The following is a 15657-nucleotide window of genomic DNA, read 5'->3' as shown; positions in this document are numbered from 1 at the left end:
AAAGCAGTGCCCCTTTTGGCAACAGTTTCCTATGGGAAAATATAATGGCAGCTAAGTTACAAGCATCAAGGCACCTACTAGATATTTCTTTTTGACTTCCTCGTCATTCCCAGCAGCAAAGCTCTGATATCCAAGCTTCATTCAATTCTTTCTCTTATCCCTTCTTTTATTAGCAATGCTACCACCATGGAAGAGAGGATATGGCAAGTAGTTCTCCCAGAAAAGCATGGCATCACATTTTTTGGCTTGGCATTTTTGTAGTTCCCAAATCTTACTAATTTTTATTAATGTTTCACCTCAGTAGTATTAATTGACAGAGTTCATCTTTAACTTAACTATGAAAGGCCTACTGTAACCTTAAATAAAGCAACACTTTAAATTTAACAGTTGAAGACTAGGGCTAAGAGTAATTAAATTGAGAGTTGTACACTCTTTTTAAACCTTAAAATATTATATATGAGAATTTTACAGTTTGGCCAAGAATACAAAATACTTTATCGTTGAGCTCTACTTCTGTGTAAAATGAAGAGCTTTCTTGACAACCAGAACCATTGAAACTAAGCATCAAGAAAAACTCTGTTTTGAATCATTCAGTTTATATTGTTATCCTAAATTATTTTGTTCTTGTTATTAAGTATCTGAATATCCATCTCATTCCACAAAACTGTAGAAAATGTTAAAATATATGGTTGCTAGAGAAAACATTTTAGGGATTCTTGTTTGTTTATCATGTCTCTATCTCTTGATCATACCCCACCAAGCATTTCTCTTGATATTCTCAGCAATAACTTATTTGCTTAAAGTTCTTATGTTCAGACCCCCTACTTAATAGCATCACATGAAGCAGTTAACATTTGGACATAGGTTTGTTACAAAGTCACAGGAAAGGTGACGGAAAATCCCATAATCGCACAGTCAGCTTTGTGTCTCTTGTATTTTTAATAGAAATGTCTTACTGTGGCTTTTGAAGTCAGTGTTACCCAGTGATAATTCAGTGACCCTCAAATGAATGCAGCATCTTTACAAAAGATGCTTCTATGATAAGACAGTTTTATATTCCTTTGATAACTTATTGTCCACTAAAGAACTGCAGAGAGCTTTTGTCCTTATTAGCTGTTAATTAAGCTGACAGATATAGAGAGCATTTCTTATTAGTTAGTGTCCAGTTGAGGGACATTGAGGTGCCTTAAATTAGGTTGTCATTGATTTGTCAAAAGATGTTTGACGAGGTGGTCTTTACTAGGATAGTAAACCATCAGAATATAAACACGCTTACCTTGTACATGTTAACACGCAACATCCCTTTCCATCAGGGACACACAAGCCTATTCTTTTACTAGCCTTTTTCTAAAAATCAAAGATTTACTGACAATTGAGAGGCCCAAGCTTTCAGAATTCCTTCAGCTTTGTAGCAGTAATCACATGGTATTTCTTGACCAAGTAGTTTTACAATTGGAAAGGCAGAGATTATAGGTTACTTGTATGTATTACAAAATCTAAATGGCTAAATAGTTAAAATTTTCCTTTTAGATGATTACTGGAAAAAAAATTCTCTTGGGTCATCCATTCCAATTCCAAGTGAAATGGTAGTTTATTCTTGTGTGTTGTCCTCAGATATTTTTATCTAGTCTAGATAATAGAGCTTGTGCCTTAATCACCTCAAAATGGATTACAGAAGCTGGAATTACAACAAATATATACGTTGTCATGTATACGTGGCCCAGTAGTTTCAAAACATCAGTGCTTATTAAAATAAGTACCAAAGTATTTCTTCAGTTGGATTGCAATATTATTGCTCGATCTAGGCAATCCTTTATCCTTTTTTAATTCTATTTCATCTACCTAGTCTTCATTCTTTAAACTGCCTATATTATGTTTTCTTATATCATCATCATCATCATGTGGATCATTTGATATCCTTTTTTCAGGTCATTTTGAATAGATGCATTGCAGACATGAATTTTCAATATAATTAATTATGTTAAGAAAATACTGTCTGTGGGCACCCTAATGAAATAAAACTTTATATTTATGTTTCAAAGTTATTTAGAAACATTTTGATCTTATGTAAATAATTACCACCTTCAGAGTTGGCTGTTTAAGTCACTTTCCAATTCCTATCCCAAATTCTTCTATCAGTGGATGTGTATCCAAGTTAATTCAGGTTAACTTTAGACAACTGACTAAGCTAGGAGGCAGATGGAAAGAGGGTCCCATTTGTTCCTATGACAGTCTGTGGGCCATTAGTGGTTTTTTTTCCCCCTCTATTTGGAATGAACAGTTTTAGATTTGTTGGTTCCATTATTTATTCCAGAACATCAACAGTCTTGTTGTTCTTAAATACGAAATATATACAAAACATAGTTTATGCTTTGCTATGTTTATAAACACATTTTTAAATCAAGTTAAATCTAGACATTGTCTCATAACATAAAAACAGAAAAAGCCTGGACACCTTTTTCTGCAGAAATAAGGCAGAAGGCAGGGCAGAGTGGTACCTTATGGACTAATTAAGACATGCATAAGCTTTCCTAAGCCATAGCTCAGTTTATCACATGCTATGAAAGGATTTGCAGGGAGCAGGTATTTAAAGAGAAAGAGTGATTAGTAGGGATCTACTGAAACCACACAGTTTTGCAATTTTTTTGTAGAAACCATGATTTCAGACAAGCCCTGCAAAAAAGCACGGGATTCATGCTTTTGGTGGGCTCCCTGGGGAAAAAAAAAAAAAAAAAACCTCACCAAAAATCAAATGCTAGCTCCCTCTGGGGGCTGCTGGCATGGCAAGATGGCTGCTGCCTTACCCCTCTCTCCTGATTTGGTTTCAAGGGCTGTCTATCATATGTCCTTGCCCCTTACTGCCAATCAGCAGTAATGGGTGGGGGCCCATGATGGACAGCCCTTACAGCCAGTCAGCAGCAAGGGGCAGGGCCCCTCAGCCATTAAGAGGGGGCAGGGGGGCAGGCCTTGTGCTCTGCCTGCAAAAATGGCTGTCAGGCTCCTGGTCTGCTCGTGAAATTGCCCAGCAGCTGCCTCAACCTTGGTAGACCCCTAGTAATTAGATGTGGAGGATAGGAAATAGGTGAGGAAAAAAGAGGGAGGACTGCTGAGAGAGGCCGAAGGTGGGTTGAAGAGAAGAAGAAAGCAGTGAACCTGCTTTTTCTAGCTCATCGTTTTTTCTGTTTGAACACGTGCTCCCTGAAAGTCCTTTTCTAGCATCCAAACAAGTAAGCTGTTGCTTATAAAACTTTATGCACTTCTGAATTATTTAACCTGAAAGGTGCATCTCTGCTCTGCCTTCAGATTAACATGGCTAATTTTTCTCTACAAATAAACTAATTAAATAACAGGAAAAAAATAAACTTGTGGTGGTTGAATAATGATACATACTGATGCCTCCCAGACTACATCTGTAATAAACTAAGTAGCTAGCCAGTCAGCTGCTTTCCTCTTTCCCAGCATTGGGAGCACATCAGAGTCAAGGGCTCTTGCATGCCCCCGAGGCTGGGAGCACTGGTCATTTGACTGCTACTCCCAGCCTTGGGGGTGCACTGAAGCCCTCGACTCCTATGCACCCGGGAGACTGGGAACAACAAGCAGCTGTTCACAGCCCCAAGGGCACATCAGAGACAAAGCCATGACCGCTGTGCCCTGGTGGCTAGGAGCAGCAGCAGATTTGGGGTTCCCAGTTTTGGAAACGCATCAGAGGTCTTGACTGCTGTGCACCTCTGAAGTTGGGAGCAGCAGCCAGCTGATTGGGTGCTCCCAGCCTCCAGGGTGCATGGGAGTCAAGGGCTCCTATGTGCTCCCAAGGGTGGGAGCCCCAGTCAGCTAATGCCTGGTCACAAGTGCAATTTAATGTGTGATGGGAACAAGCCCCAAAGTTCTTGCACATGTCACTAAATGTAATGTCTGCCAGGGGCCTATGAGCCCAGTCAGATGGTATTATGCATGCAGTTAGTAGGCCCTCCTAAGTAGACCAAACAGCTTCTGTGAGTAAAGGGTGAAGTCCTAGGCCATTTCTTTGCAAAAATCTCTCCCTACTCCTTATCTGATTGTGTTTTTACTGTGTGGTGTGCTTAGCTTTTAGTAGTCTAATTTAAACTTTAGTAAGGTAAAATAAATTGATAGAAACAATAATTGTTGGTACTTTTAAATTTAATTTCCATGGCTAATGGTCCAGAACTGCACCATATTGGATGTCCCATAATTATTTATAAGCTTGATTATAATTAAAAAGAACATTATAACGTTGAGCAGATTCTAAAACATCTTGCTTGCATAATAGTTCATATGAGCAAAAACACCCATGTTGCTCATCTTTAAAATGTGACAAATTGAGTACTTTGGTTGTCTGATAGCCAAGTCTTTTCGTGGCTCATTTACAGCACATCTTGTAACTCTAATTACATTAAAAGTCATTGAAAAAAATTGTCTTGCTGGATGTAATAAGCCTTTTATGAACAGTACAAAAACATTAAAATTGGACCAGATTTAAAATAAAAAAGTTTGATTTTTGGAGTTGGATTTAAATGTTAGTTTTGAATTGGAGGGAGAATTCAAAAGCAGTTTCAAACTTAACCAAAACACAATGAGTTTTTCATCAAAATGTCAGGTACTTGCAAATGTAGTTTGAAGGTGGTTCTTAGATTTTAACTTTTTGTTGTGGGTTTATCAAACTGGTATAATATGGTACTGCTTCCTTACTGTTTATCCTGCAAAGACTTACTGTGTATTAACAAAGTTTTTATTTTGGAGATAGTATCTTCAGTTTTGCTTGTAGTAAGAGCAGTTTAATTTGCATCCGTGGGCTAGCTTTACTTGTTCTGGGACATCTGCCAGACTGTACTGCCCTCTCTGCACCCATGAAAGAGGCCTTACCAGTCCCTGTTCCTCTCCCTGTTGTGTCCGCCCTCCCTCCCACCACCCCCAATGGTTTCTGGTAGTGGGAATGCACAAATGCATAACTAGTCATAACAAGATTTAATTTTTCAAAAATTGTTGAAGGAGGTGGTTATCAAGCACTGTTGACTAATAATACCCAGCAATAGAATTATTTATTAATAGAGCAATAAGGTTATTAATTCATAGAATTATAGAAAATTAGGGTTGGAAAAGACCTCAGGAGATCATCCAGTTCAACCCCCTGCTCAAAGCAGGACCATCCCCAACTAGATCATCCCAGCCAAGACTTTGTCTATCCAGGTTTTGAAAACCTCCAAGGATGGAGCTTCTACCACCTCTCTGGGTAACCTGTTCCAGGGCTTTAATACCCCCCTGGTGAGAGAGTTTTTCCTAATATTGTACCTAAACTTCCTTTACTGCAACTTAAGACCATTACTCCCTGTTCTGTCATCTGCCACCACTGAGAAGACCAGCTCCATCCTCTTTGGACCCCTACTTCGGGTATTAAATCCCCTCAGTCTTCTCTTCTCTAGACTAAATAAGCCAAGTTCCCTCAGCCTCTCCTCAGAAGTCATGTGCCCCAGCCCCCCAATCATTTTCACTGCCCTCTGCTGGAATCTTTCTGCTTTGTCTACATCCTTCCTGAAATGGGGGGCTCAAAACTGGACACAGTTCTCCAGCTGTGTCCTTACCAGTGCTGAATAGGGAGGAATAATCAGTTCCCTTGACCTCCTGGCAGCACACCTACCAGTGCAGCCCAGTATGCCATTAGCCTTCTTGGCAACAAGTAGACACTGTTGGCTCATTATCAGTTTATTGTCCACTGTAACCCTCAGGTCTTTTTCTGCAGAGCTGGTGCCTAGCCAGTCATCCCCCAGGCTGTACCGGTGCATGGGATTGTTCCATCCTAAGTGCAGGACTTTGCACTTGTCCTTGTTGAACCTCATGAGATTTTCTTTTGGTCCAGTCCTCCAATTTGTCTAGGTCACTGAATCCTAGCCCTACTGCCTAGCATATCTGATACTCCCCCCAGCTTGGTGTCACCTGCAAACTTGCTGAGGGTGCACTGTATGCCATCTTCCAGGTCATTGATGAAGACGTTAAACAAAACCATCCCCAGGACCTACTCCTGGGGCTTGATATCAGCTGCCAACTAGACATTGAGACATTGATTACTACTCTCTGAGCCTGAAACTCCAGCCAGTTTTCTGTCCACCTTACGGTCCATTCATCTAGCCCATACTCCCCTAGTTTTGCCTGGGAAAATATTGTGGGAGACTGTATCGAAAGCCTTGCTAAAATCAAGGCACACCAGATCCACTGGCCTCCCTGCATCCACAGAGCCAAGCACCTCATAGAAGGCAATCAGGTTGGTCAGGTATGACTTGGCTTTGGTGCATCCATGCTGACTGTTCCTAATCCCCTTTTTCTCCTCCAAGTGCTTAGAAATGTATTCCTTGAGGATCTGCTCTGTGATTTTTTCCAGGGAATGAGGTGAGGCTGTAGTTCCCTGGATCCTCCTTTTTCCCTTTCTTAAATATGGGCACTGTTTGCCCTTTTCCTCTCACCTGGGACCTCTCCAGATCACCATCAGTTTTCAAAGATGGTGGGCCAATGGCTCTGCAATCATATCAGCTAACTCCCTCAGCACCCTCTGGTGCATCCAGCCTGTCCCCATGGACTTGTATATGTCTAGCTTTTCTAAATAGTCCCTAATCTGTTCTTTCGCCACTGTTGGCTGCTCCTCCCTCCCCAAACTGTGCTGCCCAGTGCATTAGTCTGGGAGCTGACCTTGCCTGTGAAGACTGAGGCAAAAAAAGCATTGAGCACTTCGGCCTTTTTTGCATCCTCTGTCACAAGGTTGCCTCGCCCATTCAGTAAGGGACCCACACTTTCCCTGATCTTCCTCTTACCCTTCACCTCCCTTTGCTAGCTGCAACTCCAATTGCGCTTTGGCCTTCCTGACTTCATCCCTGCATGCCTGAGAGATGCTCTTATACTTTTCCCTAGTTTTGTCCGAGTTTCCATTTTTTATAAACTTCCTTTTTGTGATTTAGTTTACTGAAGAGTTCCCTGTTAAGTTAAGCTGGTCTTCTGCCATACCTGCTAGTCTTCCTGCACATTGGGATGGTTTGTTCCTTTTGTTCCTGCACTCTCAGTAATTAATGTAGTTTCCCTCCTTTCTCCCCTCTTTCTGGTGCCCACACTAACACCATTCTTCTGTAGAACTGCTATCTTAAGGAGGCATAGAAGAGCTGCAGTGATAGTTCAAGGAAGCGAGATGTCTTCTCTCTCAGCATACTTGTCACTGGAACTTGCTTATTAATATTAGAAAGAGGAAGGAGATATTTTAATGATTGGATGCATCTTTAAATGTTAAACTTGTTATCTGATAATTTAGATTTGTTAATAAATTAGGTTTAAAAAAAGGAAGGGGAGGAAAGACAAGGGAATTCCTGAGATGTCCTCTTTACCACTGGCTTTTTCTTTTGAGTGATTTTGATTGTTTTGTGGTGGGGGTGTTCTTTGTTCGTTCAAGAAATCTTTTATTGAAAAACAGTCTTTCAGTGAGCAGTGACTTCTCACAGAATGACTTCTTTGTGGTCAGCCATTTCAGAGAAGTGGTTATAACATGTTGAGCAGATCCTAAAACATCTTGCTTGCAAAATAGCTCATATGAACAAAAACATTCTTGTTGCTAACCTTTAAAATGTGACAAATCAGGTACTTTGGTTTTCTGATAGCCTAGTGTTTTCATGGGTCGTTTACAGCACATCTTGTAAAGTTGTAGACAGACATGAATGATGCTTTTATTGGCAATTCTTAATTTAGGTACTCATGTCAGAATGAGTCCAGTGTGGTTCAGAGGTCCTTAATGCCCAGAAGTTATGTAAACTTGACTGAGGTCTGGATGGTGGAAGTGCCTGGTTCCTTTAAAAGGTATTTTCCTCTTCCTAGTAGCATCACTTCAGGCTTCAATAAGTTCAGTACAAAACATCTATTCCCTTTGAATCCTGCATTCTCACCTTCACTTGGACTTAAAGCAGTTCTTTCTAGTAAAAGAAGAAAAGCTGTTAAAAGAAAGAGCTGTAAAATCAGCAGGGTGCTCTTACTAAAGATTTTTGGTAGTTATGCTGATGATCATCAAGAGTAGTGACAGAATTTAACTTTGTGAAGTTTCCCCAGTAAAACTAGAGAAATGGGACAGCAACGTATCCTGATTGTTGGGGAGCTGCCTGAAAAGGGTGTAGTTTTACAATGACAGCAAAAGATTCTGTGTGTTGCAAAACATTATTTTTATTAAATTCATCAAAAGTAACCTCTAATTCTAAATTACCCATTGTTTATGTAGAAATAACTATATTTACAGTAGAACTTGCTGTAGCAACATCCAACTTCCTCTGATGTCCTTGACCTTTTCCAGTCTGACTGCAGTCCTAGTTATGGCAGTTCTAGGCCCAATGGCACTGATGAATGGTTGCTTCATTTATGATGGGCGGAACTGAAATAATGATTCTGATTCTGCTGATCAGGAGCAGCTATTTGAAATGGTTGACCACAAAGTACTGCTGACTCAGTTGCACACTGTGCCAGAAGTGGATGGGATTGTTTTCAGCTAGCTTTATTCATTTTCTCTCCCAAGGAAAGTGAGCTTTTCATGACAAACTTTTAAATTTCAAAAACACTTTCTGAAAATTTACTAGTATCAATCACAGGGGATTGAAATATCATAGTATGTTTAATGGCTTGTTTATAGAGGGAAGGTCTGGAGAAGTTATTGAGACATGCCTGGATGTGCATTCGGAGCATAATAATTATTCTGCCATAACTCCTCATGTGCATATACTGATGCCACACTGAGAGTACCTTTTTTCCCCTTAGGACAATTCCTTTTGGATTGACATAATTTTCCAAAAATGCACTCCTGAATCAGTTTTGGCAAAAGAGAGTTTTATATGGCATAGTTATTCTATTGAGCTATTTCAGAGTATTAAGAGGCCAGGGTGGATGCTTCCCCCACCTCTCAGATGCTTTTCAGTCTGTATTTTTTTTCTTCTCTCATAAATTCAAAGCTCTTTGGTTTCACTTTTTTGTAATTTAATGAAGTTTTATACAAGGGATGCAGATGTTCCTTGTGTATTTTTTTTTTTTATATCTGCTGTGTTGTGAAGGCGTTATTAATTTTGAACTAAAAAGATTATTTCTTACGAGTGTATTCTGATTTTTCCCATCCCTTCACATGGTGGGCTTTTTTAGGTTTCCTTGTATTTAACAGGTGGTTTGTCTAAAGAGAATAGTTATTATTCAGCTAAAGGACACTAAAAACTGTTTTGATCTTACTACTGTAAGAAAATATATATATATTAAAAAAACAAGCCTTAAAGAACAAAAATTCTGGAAAGGATCAGAATCCTCGAAATGTGGATAAAAGTTAAACAATGGTTGCAGACTAAACCATGTGTAAAAGGTTAAGTGTACATTACCTTGTACAAGGTTTTGGTCCTTCAAATGAGGAAAGCCTGTGTTGCACGAGCAGTATTGGAAAAAGTATTGATGAAGTCTAGTTATGATCAGTTTGAGGAAACTGATCTACCAGTAATATAGTTTGTATTCTTACTTGCACTTTGCAGCTTTCTTCTTAAATCCTCAGAGTTTTCTTTTGAACATAGCCAATATATTTGCCTCTGAACAAAAGGGAAGTTTTTACTGGGTTGGGTTTTTTTTCTCGGTTTTTTTTTTTAATTCCTTCCAGTTTTTCAGAATTTATAGTAGATCATGGCCACAGATACTTTATATGCCAGAGGTAACTATTTATCATGAGGATAAAAACAATTGCATTAGGCAAATACTATTTAAACTACTGTTTTCGTAATTATGCCTTTCGTTCTGCTTCCTCATATTTTAATGTAGTTCATCATTAAACTGAAGATGTAAAAGAAGGTACTACAAATTAAGTTAAGCTTTTGGTCAGTAAAATAAACTTGAAATAATAGCTTTGTTGTATTCTAGAAAGTTAGTGTTGTGGGCAAAAGAGAGTTTTATATGGCATGTTGTTTAAGGCAGAAGACCAATATTGGAGCTGTGGTGAAGCTATAGATCTTCAGGGTTTTAGTTGTTGCAAGGAATTAGTGCTAGCTTGACAATTTTATTCTCTTGTTGGACAAAACTAATGGCAGTATCTAGGTATACTTGATGACAACGTAGAAAAATGGGGAAAAATGCAGTTCATGATTTTTCCATCCCAGATTCCAAATCTGAGTAAGTGTAGCATGTGTATCTTCTCACTTATGCTTTATAAAAACTTGCATGACTTGCTACAAGAGTGCTGAAACCTCTGCTATGTGAAATCTAACACAAATACCAGTGCATGTTAAACTAAAGATTATGGTGTTATGATAAACTTAAGAATGTATCTAGATGCATAAGAAAGGAGAATGGATAACAATGAGAATTCCCCCCTCCCCCAAAATCAATACAGATCCTGTTTTGTAGTGGTTTTAACACAACGTAAGATCAGCATTGTTAAGTAAAACTGAAGTGGCTTGACTGGCATTTAATTTCTGTCTTTTCTGGTGGTCTGGCACTGGACTATGCCCCTGCAGTTTCTCTTGGTGGCACTAGTTTTATAAAACATCTGGAAAGCACCATTGGTATTTTTGATAGATTTATCTTTGCTTCTTCAGTTTAGTTCTAGGAAGACTGAAAGCAAGATTAGGTAATTTTTAAAAAGTATAAAAGCCAAGCCTGTGTACTGATGCTATAGCCAGAAGTACTACAAGTCTGTAAGGGCTGTCAGGAAGTACTAATGAGTTGCAGAAAATTTCTAATTTTTACATTATTCAAGCACTGCGACTAAACACAATAGCTTGGTGTTTCAGGGACTTCTCACAAAAAGTATATTAATCATTGGATTAAGGACTGTTATGGGAGTTATATTTAAAATGTATTTAAAAGTAAGTATGTTAGATGAAGGTCAATGTAACTGCATTCTGGAATGGTCAAATATTTAAACAATACAAGTGAAAGGGAAACTGCTGTACTGCTGGGTTTGTCATTTGAGGAGAATATCCATTTCATGCCAAAACTGATTTTTTTACTTTCTCCAAGTTTTGAGAAGTACTATGGCAGCATTAGGGGGAAACAATTCCTGAGCAACATCTAATTTAGCATGTTTTGGGACATTCTCTGCATGTGAATACTTAGGGGCCAGTGACATTAAGACTAATGAGATGGGAACAAAATGGCAATATTTACTATATTTACTCAAATCCAAGATGACTTTGAATTTAAGACAGCCCCCCAATAATTAGATTCTAATGCATGGAACATTTTTAAAATTCATTATAATTTTAAATGTATGGACTAATTATTGAAGGATCATTCTCTTAAATTTGTCCATTCCCCTCTCCTCCCCTCCCCAACTGACACAGTGGGAAAAGCAGCAGTGGAGGTGCGGGGTAGTAGGGCAAATGAGCTGACTGCTACCCCTCACCTCCCTACCACTTGTCCCTGCTGTTGCCCCCCCTCCCCATGCCTGTGCCTTCCTGTCACCTACCCCCCATGGATCTTGCACCCTGCTTCCTCCTGTGCCCTCACCACTAGCCCCACATAGCTTCTGTTCCCTCTGCTTCCCCACCTCTTGTCCCCAGGCTGTTTATGATCAGGCATAGCTCAAGCCCCATTCTGGCCTGGGGCAGAGAGCACATGATAGCTGCAGCCCAGCCTTGCAGCAGCCAGGGAGATGGAGGCTGAAGGGGGTTGGTAGGAGATGGGGGGCACAGGCTCCAAGGGGCGGAAAGCTGCTGTGGCTTCAACTCTGGCCCCAAGTCCAGTTCACGGCCAGAGTTGGAACCACAGCAGGCCCCTCCCCACACACTCCCCACCCTCCTGCCTTGCACTTGAATTCAAGATGATGGGCTTTTTCCCCCATGTTGAAGGGGTGGGGGGCAAGAGTGGACTATCTGTTATATTCAAGTAAATATAGTATTTTCCAAAATTTGCTTTACTATCTAGAGGGATCTATCTTTACTTGCCACTGCTAAGAACAATGGGTCATATGTTCATTTCCATGTGCCTTTTATTTAAATGTAGTTGAATACTGATCTATAGCTACATTTAATAAGGAAGATTAACATGCATTTTTAAACTCTACAAAAAGAAAATTAAGCCACATAAGAACATTTAGTAAACTATACTGAGAGTAGGGCAATCAGGGGTGAAGTAAAAATATTAGTATTAAAGCTGTGCATTTTGCAAAAGATATGGGGATTTTGAAACTTTCGCTTTATTTTGAATTGGCAGCAAAAACTGTACATTTCTAGGTATTCCACAAAGGCAAATCTCAAGTGTTAAGATCAATTGTGATATACATCCAGAAATTGTATTAAATTCTGGTTATAGTATAAGAGGCAACATAGTGGAGAAATTGCCCAATAAGTCCATAAACTAAAATTTGATGATTTCTGCTTATCTTGTTTGAGCCGCACATAAAATAACATAGCCAAATGAGGAATATGGCTAAAACTAATACCTGCCTAGAATTTCTGGTGATAAACAAAGGTTTACCCTTAGTTTACCCTTCAGGTGCTACAAATATTTTGAATAACAGCTAGATGCAACTACTAAAGAAACTTAATAAGAAAGCATTTGTGACGGTCAAAAGGATAAGCTGCAGTCTGGAAGCCAAAGTGTCTTAAGAATGTTTACTCACAAGTTTGTGTTCAGAGAACTCCAAAATTTATTTTATAAAGAGATCCAATGCTTTTTGTTATGCCAGAATGTTGTCTGAAGTCATTGCCGTCTAGAAAATGGCCAAATCTGAGAGAGACTGCATCTAAAAAGAATATTTAAATCACCATTTTGGATCCTGTTGAGCATTTCTCTCAAGGAGCAGCTTCTGGTGCATCTCAACACCAAATACTCCCACCCTTAGGATTTTCCTTTGCAGGCTTAGCCTTTGGTTCCTAGCAGGCTTAAAAATAATAGTGTGATTGGGATCTGAGGAATTTTGTGTCCCATCCCAAAAATCACGTCCTGGCATGCCACACATGCATGCAAGCTCTGGTTTCCATCCCAACACAGGATTTAGGCAAAGAGTAGTCCTGGGTCTAAAAACCTCACAGTATTTACTAAAGCCCTGGGATGGGGAACCAGAAATCAGGGAGAGCCTCACTGGTGCCCCCAGCTTTTAAACATTGCATATGCAACCCAGCTAGGCTATCTGCATGATTTTTAAGAATCCCAGGTGCAGGGGGGAAACTGTTTCCAGTCTTCCCCCATTTCAGGCTTCTGAACATTATGCATGCAAGCACAGCTGGGCTGCACACTCTTTTTTTTTTTTTTTTTTTAGACCTGGAGCCACTCCATGCCCAGTCCCGCATCAAGATTGAGCACAGGGCACCTTTGGGTCCTGGTTGGAAGGGTCCCACCTTTGGGTCTCCAGTTGCTCTGGGATCAGATAGGGGGGCTGCGTCCTGAATCTAAAGGCAGGAGGGCAGGGCGCACCCCACATACTGGGTGCAGGCAAGCTCATTGGCTTCCTGTGTTACAATGCTTTTAAATAACCTCATACCTCCTGCGGGGCAAGATGGTGAGCCTGCTGGACCAGTTTGGGGTCTTTTAGTAACTATCAGCCGATTGCTGAAATTGAGACCAGGGCAGTTCCAGGCTGAGTTTAAGACCCATGGCTGCACCATTCCAGTGCCTACATGAAGCAGCTTTAGCCCATTTTGAGACTTGGTGCTGATGCTGGTAATCTGGTACAGCCCTGGGTCTGGAACACGTGACACACATTCAATATAAGGTGCTATACATACCAGCCAGAAAGTTGTTCTGCATTAATGTGGAACATCTTTGTAGCTGCTTTGTCATTTTATGGCTCCATAAATAGACTGAATTTATAGCGTGTTGCCATTTATGCTCCAAGTTACTCCAAAATTATCCTTATTCCTAGAAATTCTATTAGCAGTTGAAACAAAACAAAAAAAACCCTAAAATTTCTTCCCCTGGTTAGTTTGTTCTTAGGGTTTGTTCCTAGGGTTTTCCTAAACTGCTGCGGCATCTGCCTAGTGCAGGGTTAACAAACTGCACTTGACATGATTTTGTCACCTGGAATCAATCTATTCAAAACTAGAACCCATTGATAGAAGTGTCAATAGACAAGATTGTTACATTTCCCTGGATGTTTTCAGACCTGTCCTCAATTTTGAAAGAGGTTCTAAGAAATAGTTTCTGAACAAGAGAACTTAGACTTTACCTGGGATAATTCAGGAATTTGAATTCTTTCCCACAATTTCCCTGGCCTATTGAAATTTCCTAGTCACTGCTATATTGGGAACTTTGTGATAAGTAGCCTTAGAGCAGTGCAACTGCCAGAGCAGGTTTCTTGGCACTAGGAAAAACTGCCAGCAATCTTGACCTGAAAAAGTAGAAGTTCTTGGCTCCCTCTTTATACAAAGGTAGGTTACCTAACCTAATGTAACCCTTCTGCTGGGCACCAGTCAGCAGCAACAAGGGCCAGGTTCAGTTTGGGGCTAAAATATCACGTTGGCTCAAGCTCCCACTCAGACCACCTGGGAAACACTAAATTAATTACTTGGCGTTCCAACATAAACAAAACTACCTCCTCATAAGCAGTGAAAACACAAAAATCAGATTTATTACAAAAAACAGAAAAAACACCAAATACAATTTAAAACACTACTAAGTACAGAGCAAAGTCTATAGGTGTCACCCTTTTGGGGAGGCTTCACCCATACCCAGGCAGTCTGGGAGTTTGGGCTCCCCAGAAGGTAGTTCCAGGGGTCTGCACCCCTATACCTGCCCTTCAGCAGTGGGCTGGAGAGGGGAAGCCACACCAGAGAGTCCTGTGCTGCTCCTTGGGTTCACTGCGCTGTGGGGATTGCCCGAGAGCACTGGTCCTTCTGCGTTGCAAGGGACTCCATTGCTCCTGGAGAAGTGGTAGACCGCCAACCTCCACTTCGGCCTAGCAGCTTTGAGGGGTTAACTGCAGCTTTCGTCAGCCTACTGTACCCCAAAATTCCAAGTCCCAGGCCCAGCTTTTCTGGGCAGCAAGCTGCAAAAGACCTCGAAGGAAAGGTCAGGTCTATCTTGACTCGGGGCTTAGCTACATCTAGTGCTCAACCACTCCATTTGGTTGGGGCATGAACTACAAAAAGGACAAAAGGAGGCCCAGGCCTATCTGGCTGGGCCAAGCTGGACAGGCCTATATCACACTGAGGCCTGGATCAACAAGTGCCAGGTCTCACCCTGGCTGAAACCATGCCAGGCAGTGCCATAGCAACAAAGTTTGGCACCCGGGGCAAAGCCTGTGGCAGCAACCCGCCCTCACCCTGTGCACATGCCTTCCCCCCCCCCATGCTTGTCCAGGAGTACACACAGCGGTGGGAGCTACCCTACCCCCATCCCTACACCCCCCCCCCAAACAAGCCACTCATGCCTCCATCCTGCACCCCACCCTGGCTGGGCAGCACCTATTGGCGCCCCTTCACTTCAGCGGCCAGACCAGTCACCCCACTCCTCCCCGCCCTTGCTACAGTACTGGTGCCAGGCTGTACCCTGGCCCAAAGCTGCCAGCCAAACATATGGCTGAGATTCAGTCGCACAGCTAGTCTGAAAGGCGATAGCTGTGAAACAGCAAAAAAGGCCCAGACCTATGGTCTTTTGCAGCTTGCTGCCCAGAAAAGCTGGGCCTGGGACTTGGAATTTCTCAGCATCCCCAGGAGAAAAAGC

The 15657-nt window shown here is 41.1% G+C and overlaps 1 protein-coding gene across 1 annotated transcript in view; it reads left to right on the top strand.

Annotated features, from left to right (window-relative positions):
- MAN1A1 (mannosidase alpha class 1A member 1) overlaps positions 1-15657 on the top strand; it is a 246587-nt gene that overhangs the window by 98250 nt on the left and 132680 nt on the right. The window lies entirely within an intron of this gene.

This window comes from Alligator mississippiensis, chromosome 1, assembly GCF_030867095.1.
Source record: "Alligator mississippiensis isolate rAllMis1 chromosome 1, rAllMis1, whole genome shotgun sequence".
NCBI lineage: Eukaryota > Metazoa > Chordata > Crocodylia > Alligatoridae > Alligator > Alligator mississippiensis.
This window is presented reverse-complemented; position numbering and strand designations above follow the sequence as displayed.